Source organism: Pseudorasbora parva, chromosome 22, assembly GCF_024679245.1.
Source record: "Pseudorasbora parva isolate DD20220531a chromosome 22, ASM2467924v1, whole genome shotgun sequence".
Classification (NCBI taxonomy): Eukaryota; Metazoa; Chordata; class Actinopteri; order Cypriniformes; family Gobionidae; genus Pseudorasbora; species Pseudorasbora parva.
Genome location: NC_090193.1, coordinates 16,689,928 through 16,701,090, shown reverse-complemented (window position 1 = coordinate 16,701,090; position 11,163 = coordinate 16,689,928).

Genomic DNA, 11,163 nt, shown 5'->3' with positions numbered 1-11,163 from the left:
ACTGAACACATGGGCTGGGCAGCCACGGGAGGGGGGCACCCCTCAGAAGAGACCCTCTGTCTTTTGGAGGGGGGTTAGGCAAACGCGCAGGGGGAGCCTGGCGTGGGGCGGCCTTCCTAGGAAGGCACAGCTTGAAGGCCTCGTCCTCCTTCTTCTTGTCGTCACACCGTTGTTGCATCAGTGCGACGGCGGGGCCAAAGAGAGCCAGGCCGGGCTCTACCGGGGCGCCCGCGACGCGTCTCTTCTCACTATCCGGGAGGCCCGAGAGGTTGAGCCAGAGCGCGCGTTCTCCCACTACTGAGAGCGCCATAGAACCCCCGCAGGCTTGGATGGCCTGACGAGCGTTACGGAGGATGAGATCATTGACCGTGATAATCTCCTTCCATAGCGCCGGCGAAGGAGATCCCTTGTCCAGCTGCTGGCCCAGGTCGTCCAGAATCTCCGCCTGGTAGGCAGAGAGGAGGGATGAGACGTTAAGGGCCCTCACAGCCAAGGCCGAGGATTTATAAGCGGCCTGGTGCACCGACGCAGAAAAACGGTCCATCTTGTTAGGAAGGGCCGGCTTAGGAGGGGCGAGGAGCCCTCCTTGGACTGGGTTGAGGTGCCTGGCGATGGAGGGTTCGATAGCAGGCGGATCGCCCATACCGAGAGCCGCCATATCCTTAACCTCCAGACCCGCGAGACCGTGTTTGAAGTCAAGCGGGTCACTCCAGTAGTGCCTCATGTGCTTCGCGCACGCTAGGAGGACAGGAAAAAGTTGTTTCCTGGGGCCAGGGGGAGCTCCCAGTACTTTCCCGTCATAAATATCCCTCTCCTGGTCGGTGGCGCTCTGTGGAGCCGGCCACTCGATGTTGAGACGAGCGGCCGCTCGCTCACACACGTCCAGGAGGATGGACTGAGGCAAGGCCGCGGGGGCGCTGGCCTGGGGAAAACCAGAGGGCGGGATGGCCTCCTCGTCCTCTGAGACCCCGAGAAGGCCCGCATCGTCCTCGTCACCGGACCCGGCCGGATCGTCGGCGAGCTCAGGTTTGGGCTGGTCAGCCCAGATAAGAACAGTCGCGTCCCGGGGGGTCCCGGGTAGCGCGCTGTCATCACCGTGTCCCACATCGGAGTCTGAGCAGTCAAGCTCGCCGCACTGGGTAGCGGCAACTTAAAGGCGGCGTCGCAGGAGTTTCTTAGGCAGCACTAGGCAGTGACTGCAGTTCTCCGGGTTCTCTAAGGCCTCCTGCGCGTGCTTGAGGCCCAAGCAAACCACGCAAAATTGGTGAAGGTCCTTAGCGGCGATAAGCGCGCCACACGCGGCCGGGCAGGCCCGTGATGAGCTAACGTTACCGCCGGAAGAAGCAGCGATAGAGAGCGACATACCGGCGAAAAACTCAGAGAAATCCGTGGCGACAGCCGTGGAACAGGAAGACGAGTGCGAGCGTGGGCGGCTCCGATAGCAGACACAGCGAACTGGTAGAAGTACAAACTGTCACGCCTGGCGGAGGCTGATCTGGCGATATTTCCTCCTGTAGACAAAGGTGAACAGCGCAAATCCAACCGAACTGTGTCAGTGCAGAGATCGCGAGAAGCGAATGTCAACTGATGTACAGTAGCGTATGCAGCCTATTTATGCCCGCAGGTAAGGGGTGGGGCCTTACTGCGCATTGGCTGCGCGCTCCTGCCTGTCTTGTCAGACTTGGTGCAATTGGATGCTTCTGCAGAGGTCAGGTACGGATGCCCTTCCCATAGGTGGATCTCGAAACGAGATGATGAAAGAGAACATCTTTCTTTTCACTGCCATTATCAATCTCACTATTTTTTTCCTTTCTTTTTTAAGTTGTGAAATCACTATTGTGGAGATTTTCTTTTGATTTTTGAGCAAACGGAGACACAAAAAAGATATTTAATGTATTCTCTCATCACCGCTATAAAATGGTGCGTTCAAGTTCTCCTGGGAAGTTCGTATTTACGAGGTGAGAAATCGTGTTAACGACGTCTCTTTGGTCGGAGCAAGATCGATGGCGGTGTAGCCTCCCTTCTTTTAATGAATTTCACGAAAATACAGCAAGGTTTATTAATCCTGCTTATGGAAAAGGAAGAACAAATAGGCTAATACACATCAGGTGAGTTTTAATCTTTTACGTTTTTAATTAATCTGAAGCCACTGTAAACGTAATTATCATATTAGACTACTATGTTACTAATGCTAGCTTACTTTGTTGAAAATGACAACGCCTGGCAGTGTCACTGTCAGAGCAATTAAACCATTATCTGTCATGTTTCTCACTGAAACGCTCCCAACTCGATCGGGGCTTAAAGAAAATCCTGAACTTCCCACTTTACAACTTATTAGTGATGGTGTTCATGTGCGTTCAACTTGTAAATACGATCTGTAGGCTACGACTTGAACGCAGTCGCCTAGTTAACCCAATTATGACGACTTCCGCTCTGAGAAACCCGAAATCTAAAAAGGGTCTATTAAATGGTATAGCCAATTTATTTATAGCTACCCCAGTGTTTCAGTCCTTGTTTGTTGGTCATCGTCTTCACACTTTAATAGGCTAAAGCGATTGTATCTCCTATGTTTCGTCATGTTTGGATTATTGCCGTTGGCTTGTTTGGCTTAGCCTATTTGTGTTTTTGTGTTATAATACTGCTTGCTATAAAATCTTTAACTCTCCACGTCCCTATACTATTTGATATAAGTAATATCATGCAAATGAGTTTCAACTTTTGAAACACCATCTCTCTCCTTTATTTTTCATCTTCTCTCTTGCCACATGGGGATTAACACCAAACAAATTGATTTTTAAACACCGCTCTCCCTGTAGTTTAACCACACACACAAAGACAGTGGCGATATCTGTAAATTATGACTAAGAGCTGCCAATCAAACGCTCATACAAGGACTTTTGTTTTAAATAGCCTAACGAAAGAACTTCTTTATAGAAATAATCTGCTTCCTATGATACAATCTGAAACACTCAATATATTAATATTTGGTTGCCCTTTATTCTAATAGGCAGTTTATACAATACATTTGACACAATAATGAATTTCATTAGAATTGCGTTATTTAGGACTTATCTTTTGATCTGTTCTTTTGTGTGCAGTTATTTCATATAACTGCTGAAAAAAGATGGCATGGAAAGGGGTCTTTTAGGTTCAGTAGATATTCTTAGATTTCATTTACACACTGATAAGCATATAATGCATTCAAGACTACATTATGTCGATCTTTTTCTTCTTCTGCTCTCTCCATGTGATGAGATTATGGCCACCTGCTGCAATACTGATGAGGTTGTTGGTTAAGGTTCCAGTGGGACTTTTAAAAATACATCCGTGATAATTGCAGGAATACATGATTTAAGACCTTTAGCTGGAAACCCAAATACAAATGAGGAGTTTTTTTCTGAAGCTGCTGCCCGCAGTCAGACTATGCAGTGTAGGGTTTGGATGTTTTCCAGACCTTGTCATTATCAGCACTGTGTGTTTTGACAAACAAAATTACGGGCTTTAGGATCCTCATTCAGATGGCCACTTTTGATCAAATGAAATAAATAATTGTTTTAGTTCTCTGGAGAAATTGGACTTTTTCATGTTGCTGCTATCTAAATGTATCTTCACAGTGACAATGATGTCACCACAAATGAACAAAGCACTGCAGAGTCAAGACAAACAGTTCTGGATCAATCACCACAGATGAGAACCAACACTGAAGGTTACATTTAATCAATCTCCCACTCCAGCTATCACAAGCTTTCTTTAAAGATGATGTGCGTGCTTTTTGCATTACTGCCGACACCAAAAACAAAAAAACAAAACAAAAAACAAGGGAAAACCTGTTTAAGACTCTTATAAATTATATTTTATTCATACATTGGTCAAAATAGCTCCTGTCCCAAACTCACAAACGCCTCTTTTCACATTTCTGGGCTTGGGATTTCTGGAAATTTGGGGTTGGGTAAACTTCTGTAGTTAGTTCTATAGTAAGGAAAGCAGCATTGTGGTTAAAACCGCCTAAACAAAACCAAGACCAGCACCATACTAGCACTTTGTAAGATCTTTGATCTAAAAGATCCAAATCTGCCTGAGAAATGCCTTAAATTAAATCAATAAATAGAACTAAGACACTTTATAGAGTTGTTACCAATCAAATGAAATCTTAACAACACATTTAATCTTTGCACTGCAGAGGTGGCATAGAAATATGCTTCTGAATTGGTACACTGTTAAAAAAAAGAAAAGAAAAAGAAAAACATCCATAAAATAACAAAAAGTGCTGACAGCTTATGGTGTGTTCCAGACAAGGTTGGACGTGGGAATATTCCAAATTAAATGTCCCACTTCAGACCTTAGTGTGTGGCAAAAACTAAATAAAACTAACTGCTTTGAGAATAGCTGAAAAAAGCAAAAACAAACGTATCATTACATACATTTAATGTTTAATGTTAAAGTTGTTTTTTACATCAGAAGCAGGACTTGCCGACATCTTGGAAGTGATGTCAAATGGCATCTTACTGAGGTTGATCGTACCCCAAGTTCAGAATTTGAGTGGCATTCTAGACTTTATTTCCAAGACGGTTTAAAATTCCCATCTGTCTGGAACGCAGAATTATTACCTGGCCATTATCCAGTAGATTTACAGAAATTTCCATTAACCCAAAAACACAATGCAATGACGTTCAAAATTATAATTAAAAGCCTACAGTACATTGTGCTTATTTTTATGGAATTTTGTGTAGTGTACAAAGTGTACCACTACAACAGCATATACAATGTTGAAATTAATGTGTTTTTTTTTTTTTAAATACAAATTTATTTAAATTTAGAACTATTATACTTTTAAATATGAAACTAAAACTGCAAGAATAAAGCACAGGCTGACTGTACATTTTTCCTTAATTATACTCAATACATATCAAATTGGGATAGGATATTTATCTTTTAAAAAATGAACACTTTGCTTTTAAACAGCACTTTTATGTTCAGGATGTTATACTTTATTGTAATTCATATAATTTTCTGTCTGAAATAAAATGCAATCTGAAAGTCAAATGTAATCTGACAAAGAAACATATCAAATACACAAACTAGAAGTTTAAATGCTTCCTGAAGTAAGAAACTTATTTGCATTATTCCTGCTTTAAGTATGCTGGAGTGCCAGACGGCTGGGATCTGTCAAACTCACCTGGACTCATTAACATCAGCCCTGGTCTACGGCCATGAATTCCCTACTGAATTTACCAGCAGGTCTATAATGTATTTTCATTATAATGTATTTTCATGAAAAAAAGAAAAGAAAAAAAGATTATATAAATGGCTAAAGGCGAGTGAAGTAGATCTCCATCAAAGTCAACTAACTATCAATTATATATAATTATAGTAATAAATGATGAAAATATATGCAACCCTGAGGATATTTGTGATAGAGATTATCAATATCCTTTAATTACACTAGCTTCATTGTATTTTGGCCCTTTTAAACACAAAAAGCACTGGGTTTTCCTGGTGACCTCTAGCGAATCTGCAGGGTCAGTGACTCCAATATCCCACCAGACGATAGTCAGCAAATACCAGAGCTCTCATGTAACCGATTCCAATAGAGGTGCAATGACCCAGCAAGGGCGTTAAGTGACAGAAAAACAGACAAAGAGGAAGACAGAGAGAAAGAAAGCATGAAAATGCGACATGTGCAGACTGAGAGAAGGAAGGATAGAATATGTTTGGTCTGAGAAGGTAATCGGTTGAGCACTGCTAATGAAGGCAGGGACTTTTTATCTTTGCGCTTGTTTTTGACAGATGTGACAAACGTCTCAGAGAGGTGCTTCTTCCCTTGCCCTAATAAGAAACAGAAATAGATATGGATACCTACGACCTGGCCACCCACAGATCAAAGGTTTTTAACAAAAGCAATATCTAGATGAATATCTGATCGAGAGTACTCCTGCACATCCAGCTTCTGAAAGTTTATTGTTATGAGTTCTTATGATATGGTTATCAGCTGGATCCAATTAAATGACAACATTGTTACTTCGTTTGTAGTATTTTCACACTGTGCTATTATTATCATTTTCTTTTCCTTTCAGACTTTCATCTGATTTTGAAGATAGCAGCTAGAATATTATTACAGACACTTGGAGGTCTTTTATAAATTATTTGTGTTTTATTTCTTGTAATTAGATTATATTACATTTTAAAATGTTAATTTTCAGATTACAGTTACATTTTTGTGGATTACATGATCACATATTATTCACACAATGGCAATACATTATTCATAATTTATTGATTCTCCCTGATTTTTTATTTTATTTTCCTATTGTGTGTCTGTTTAGCTTTGACTATTTAGACTATAGACTATATTATTTAGACTATAGAATTGTCATGTCAATACATTGGTGATGCTTCTAAATCTGAAGAAGATATACACGAAATTAATAATTATGAAAGTTACTAAACACTGCTTATATACCGATCAGGCAAAATATAATGACCACTGAGAGGTGAAATGAATAACACTGATCACAGCACCTCTTAGTGGGTAGGATATATTAGGCAAAAAGTGAACATTTCCCCCTCAAAGTTGATGTGTTAGAAGTGGGAAAATTGGAGTTTGACAAGGGCCAAATTGTGATGGCTAAACGACTGAGTCAGAGCATCTCTAAAACTGCAGCTCTCACGGGGTGGTCGGTTTCTATCAAAAGTGGTCCAAGGAAGGAACAGTGGTGAACAGGCGTCAGGGTCATGGGTGGCCTTGGCTCATTGATGTACGTGGAGAGTGAAGGCTGGCCAATGTGAGCCGATCAAACAAATGAGCTAGCTAAAGTTGCTCAAGAAGTTAAAGGGATAGTTCACTTTGAAATTCAATTTTGATATGTTTTAGCTTACCTCATGGGCATCCGAGATGTAGGAGTATTTGTTTCCCCAGTAGTTTCAATTTTGATCATTTTAGGTCAAACCGTTCTCACATAATGCAGGTCTATGGTCACCACCTCAAAGAGCATACACAGAGAAGTCAAAATTAAACAATCCCCCATCGTAAGTACACACTGATGGCCTAAGACACGAAACGAGTGGTTTGTGTGAGAAAACGAACAGCATTTATATCGTTTTTACCTCTTGTACACCACTACATCCTAATGATCCGAGGGTGCGCGTGCGTGTTTCCTGTGGTTTACAAGAGGTAAAAACAATATAAATTTTGTTTGTTTTCTCACACAAACCGCTCGTTTCGTGTCTCAGGCCATCAGTGTGTAGCCTACTTACGATGACCTAAAATGATCAAAAATTGAAACTACTGGGGAAACAAATACTCCTACATCTCGGATGCCCATGAGGTAAGCTAAAACAAAGTGAACTATCCCTTTAATGCTGGTTCTTATTGAAAGATGTCAAAATACTCATGCATTGTCGCAGACCATGCTGACCGCTGCCCACCACTGAAAGTGCCAACAGTGGGCATGTGAGTGTCAAAACTGGACCACAAAGCAATGGAAGGAGTTTGTCTGTTCTGATGAATCTCGTTTTCTTTTGCATCACGTGGATGGCCGGGTTTGTGTACATAGCTTACCTGGGGAACACAAGGCACTATGGGGAGGCAAAGGGGAGGCAGTGCGATGCTTTGGGCAATGTTCTGCTGGGAAACCTTGGGTCCTGCGGCTCCTGCCATCAATTTTTACCTAGGAAAGTAGTATTCATGATCATTAAAAGAGCACGCAAAGGCATTCAGACGCGCATGCCTAGACTAAACACGTACGCATGTTCGTCACCGTAGAATGTCAATAGTGCGTTACTCACCCCCCCCCCCCCCCCCAGTTCTTCATTAATGACAGGAAAGTATTCTAAAAAGTTACTAAATTATCTAATGAGTCTGAAAGAATGAAAGAAGAAAAAGAGAAAAAAACAGTTTGTTTCCATTTCTTCGGCACTTTTTAAATGTAAGATTAAGACAAGCTTGTTGAATTCTAAGATGTTTTATATATTGTGTCACACTCCTGCATATTTTATCAAATGTAGTGGATCATACGGGCATTCAATGAATTCAGTATGCATAATATAGTCTGTAGTAGTATCTTAGGATGCTATTGCCAAAATGTGTGAAATGATGTGGTGATCATTTGATCGAGAAGAAGGGGTTAGGTTGGATTTTCTACTGATTTGACAGTTACATAGACAGACTTTGCCCTCTAGTGGCTCTTGACATCCATATCATACTTAAGGTTGCTTGTAAATCTGGAAGTGCTATAAAAACTAATTGTGAAATTGGCATTTAGCTGCTTGTTATTTAAGCATTTGATTTTATCCAAAGTACCTTAATTGAAGGGACATGCCTCCTGCAAGTGTCTTGCAAAATAATCAGATGATAGAGCAGCAATTCCTGGTTGAACCTGGTTTATGTAATGCAGAGGTGTCAAACGTATTGACATTCATTACTCAGGTGTATAGGCTTTAAAAAGACTTCTGTAGAAGTTGAAGTATCAACTTGTGTAAAAGTACTGGTTTCAAAACTACTTAATATAAAAGTAAAAGTAATGTAAGTGAAAAATGCCATTAAGGATAAAAGCTTAGGCCGTGTCACAGGGGCCTATAGTGCACTACCCTACATCGTCAAAAAAAAAAAAAATGTCTAAAGGCCATAATGACTATAATGTTATATTGAAATGTTAATGTTAAAAAAATTGGGATGCTCTAGGCTGTTTTAGCCGCATAGGATATGCATTTTAGTACAATTAAGATGGACGATGGACACCGATCAGACTGTGAATACTGATATTCAATCAAGTTTGATTTTATAACTTTTAAATAAAACAAAATGTACTAAAGTGAGCTGCTAACTATGAATTAAGAATTAATTCACACGAATTAAGAATTTGTGTGCTAGTTTTATTAATTAGGCTACTAGGATGTTCTTGATCGTGGTGTGGCTGAGATTTATTAAATCCTTTTTGATTTTTAATGACTATAATACATCTAGCCTGCTACCAGCACATTAATTAAACTTAAAAAGATGACAAAAGCATGTTGGTGTAAGGGTGTGTACCTGTAGCTTACTGTATTAGAGGGCAAACTTGCTGATTACTCATTGTTTTACCATAGTTAAGAATAAAATATTCTTACATAACTGCGCTGACTGCCTGGTTGCACTACAATATTAGTCTGTCTAAATGATGCATAATGTTTGACAAGTTCAGCCATTTATACTATACATTTACATTATACATTTATACAGGCTACGTTCTTATAGCCTGTACTGAAATATTTTTTTGCTGTGAAGGATTAAAAAGTTTAAAATTAATCCTTTAATTTTTTTTAAATAATTTGTCTGTATGAATCTTGCACAAATGTTTTTTTGTTATCCTTGGAGCTGGACTTTAAAGACTGGGCATAATATTGCAGTGATTAATAAATGCATATTTAGCTACTCCAAACAAATATTATTATATTCCATTCTGAATATCATGTAAATTTCATAATGTAACCGAGATGGCAATGGCTTTTGACACGTGTTACCTTTTTTTTGCTTTTAGGGATTGCCACGCCATCACTGTAGAAATGACTGCGGGATAAAGTCTCAGTGTTTTTTTTGTTGTTGTTGTTTGTTTTTGTTTTGCCAAGTATATGCTAATAAAGTATCTGTCATTAGAAAGTGGTGGTGTCTTCTTCTGATGGAGCGCTTCAAAATAGGAGGGTTATAACAATATATATTTGTTTATTCATCTCTGTAACACTTGCTGGTTTTTATAACTTCTGCAGTTTTTTTATTTTTATTTTTTATCTACAGTTAATTTTGTTCCTAGGCTCATTTATCAAAATTACCATGTTCACCAGATTAGTATAATGACTGTCAGTCGTCATCCAGCTAAGTAAGGTATATAGGAAATGTTTACAATAGTTGCCTCACAACTTAAATCATATATATATATATATATATATATATATATATATATATATATATATATATATATATATATATATATATATATATATATATATATATATATATATATATATATATATATATACAGCCATTCTGTCTGTGCAGCAACTGATGAAAAAAGGGGTCTTGTTGGTGCTGTTGTTATTGCAAAAATGACATAAATATATATTCTTCAATCATTCTTGAGTCTTGTCTTGCCTCTCTACAACCTTTAAAATATCTGACTGTAATTTAGTGACTGCATATACTGATTCCATCTTTATTTTACCTGATAATTAACTAATTAGTTAAAATTAAGGAGGTTTAAGAAATTAAGATTTTTAGGGTACTCAACTTTTTTTTAAAAGATTGATATACATTTTAAAATTTATATTTTGTGTAAATTAGTTTGTTTAAATTTAAAATTGTGCATCAAAGAAGGTATTACACACTTTGTAATTAACCTCTGATGCATTTTGAATTAAAAAAATCACATAAAATATACTCCTGAGATTAAATATCTTGATACTATGTAGGCTACTAACTAAACCACCTGGTTCGTAGAACTGAGGTCCTAAAACTGCAGCGCACAGCTATATCATCCAGTTCTGTAGGTGGCGCTGTCACAAAAAATGAGGGTCCTAGAATTGCGGTCCTGAAACTGGGGTTGTGCAGGAATATACTACTGGAGAATTCCGCCAATAACTGCAATAGCAGTTTTCGAACAGAGATGGCGACAAAAAGGACTGCAGCTTTAATGCACACACCACCATCAAAATGTGTCATTCATTTATACAGCCTACAATAATCTGACAACAAAAAAATAACAATGTGCTTACCTTTGTGTTGCGCTTTGCTTTGACAAAACTACAGTACGTCTTTAATGAAGTAAAAGAACACGCACTTAGCGCAGTCAAAACCTTTTTACAGTCTGGTCAAAACTGTTTCATTGTTGATTCAAAACTCTTTCAGTAGCTGTTGGGGTTGCTTAAGATGACAAGCCGGAATGAAAACAAGCCGAAATGGAGTAACAAGGCTACTTAAAAAATTGAAGGAGTAGAAAGTACAGGTAATTGCATGAAAATGTGAGGAGTAGACATAAAAAGTTGGCTGGAAAAGAATTACTCCAGTATAGATGTACTTCACACTGCTGTCATTTTACCTTTCAAGAAGCTCATTACATCTTTTAGCCCCTGTGAACCTGATCACAATGCAGTGTAATTGAAAGACAGACATTCAGAGATGTCATTACATTCAAA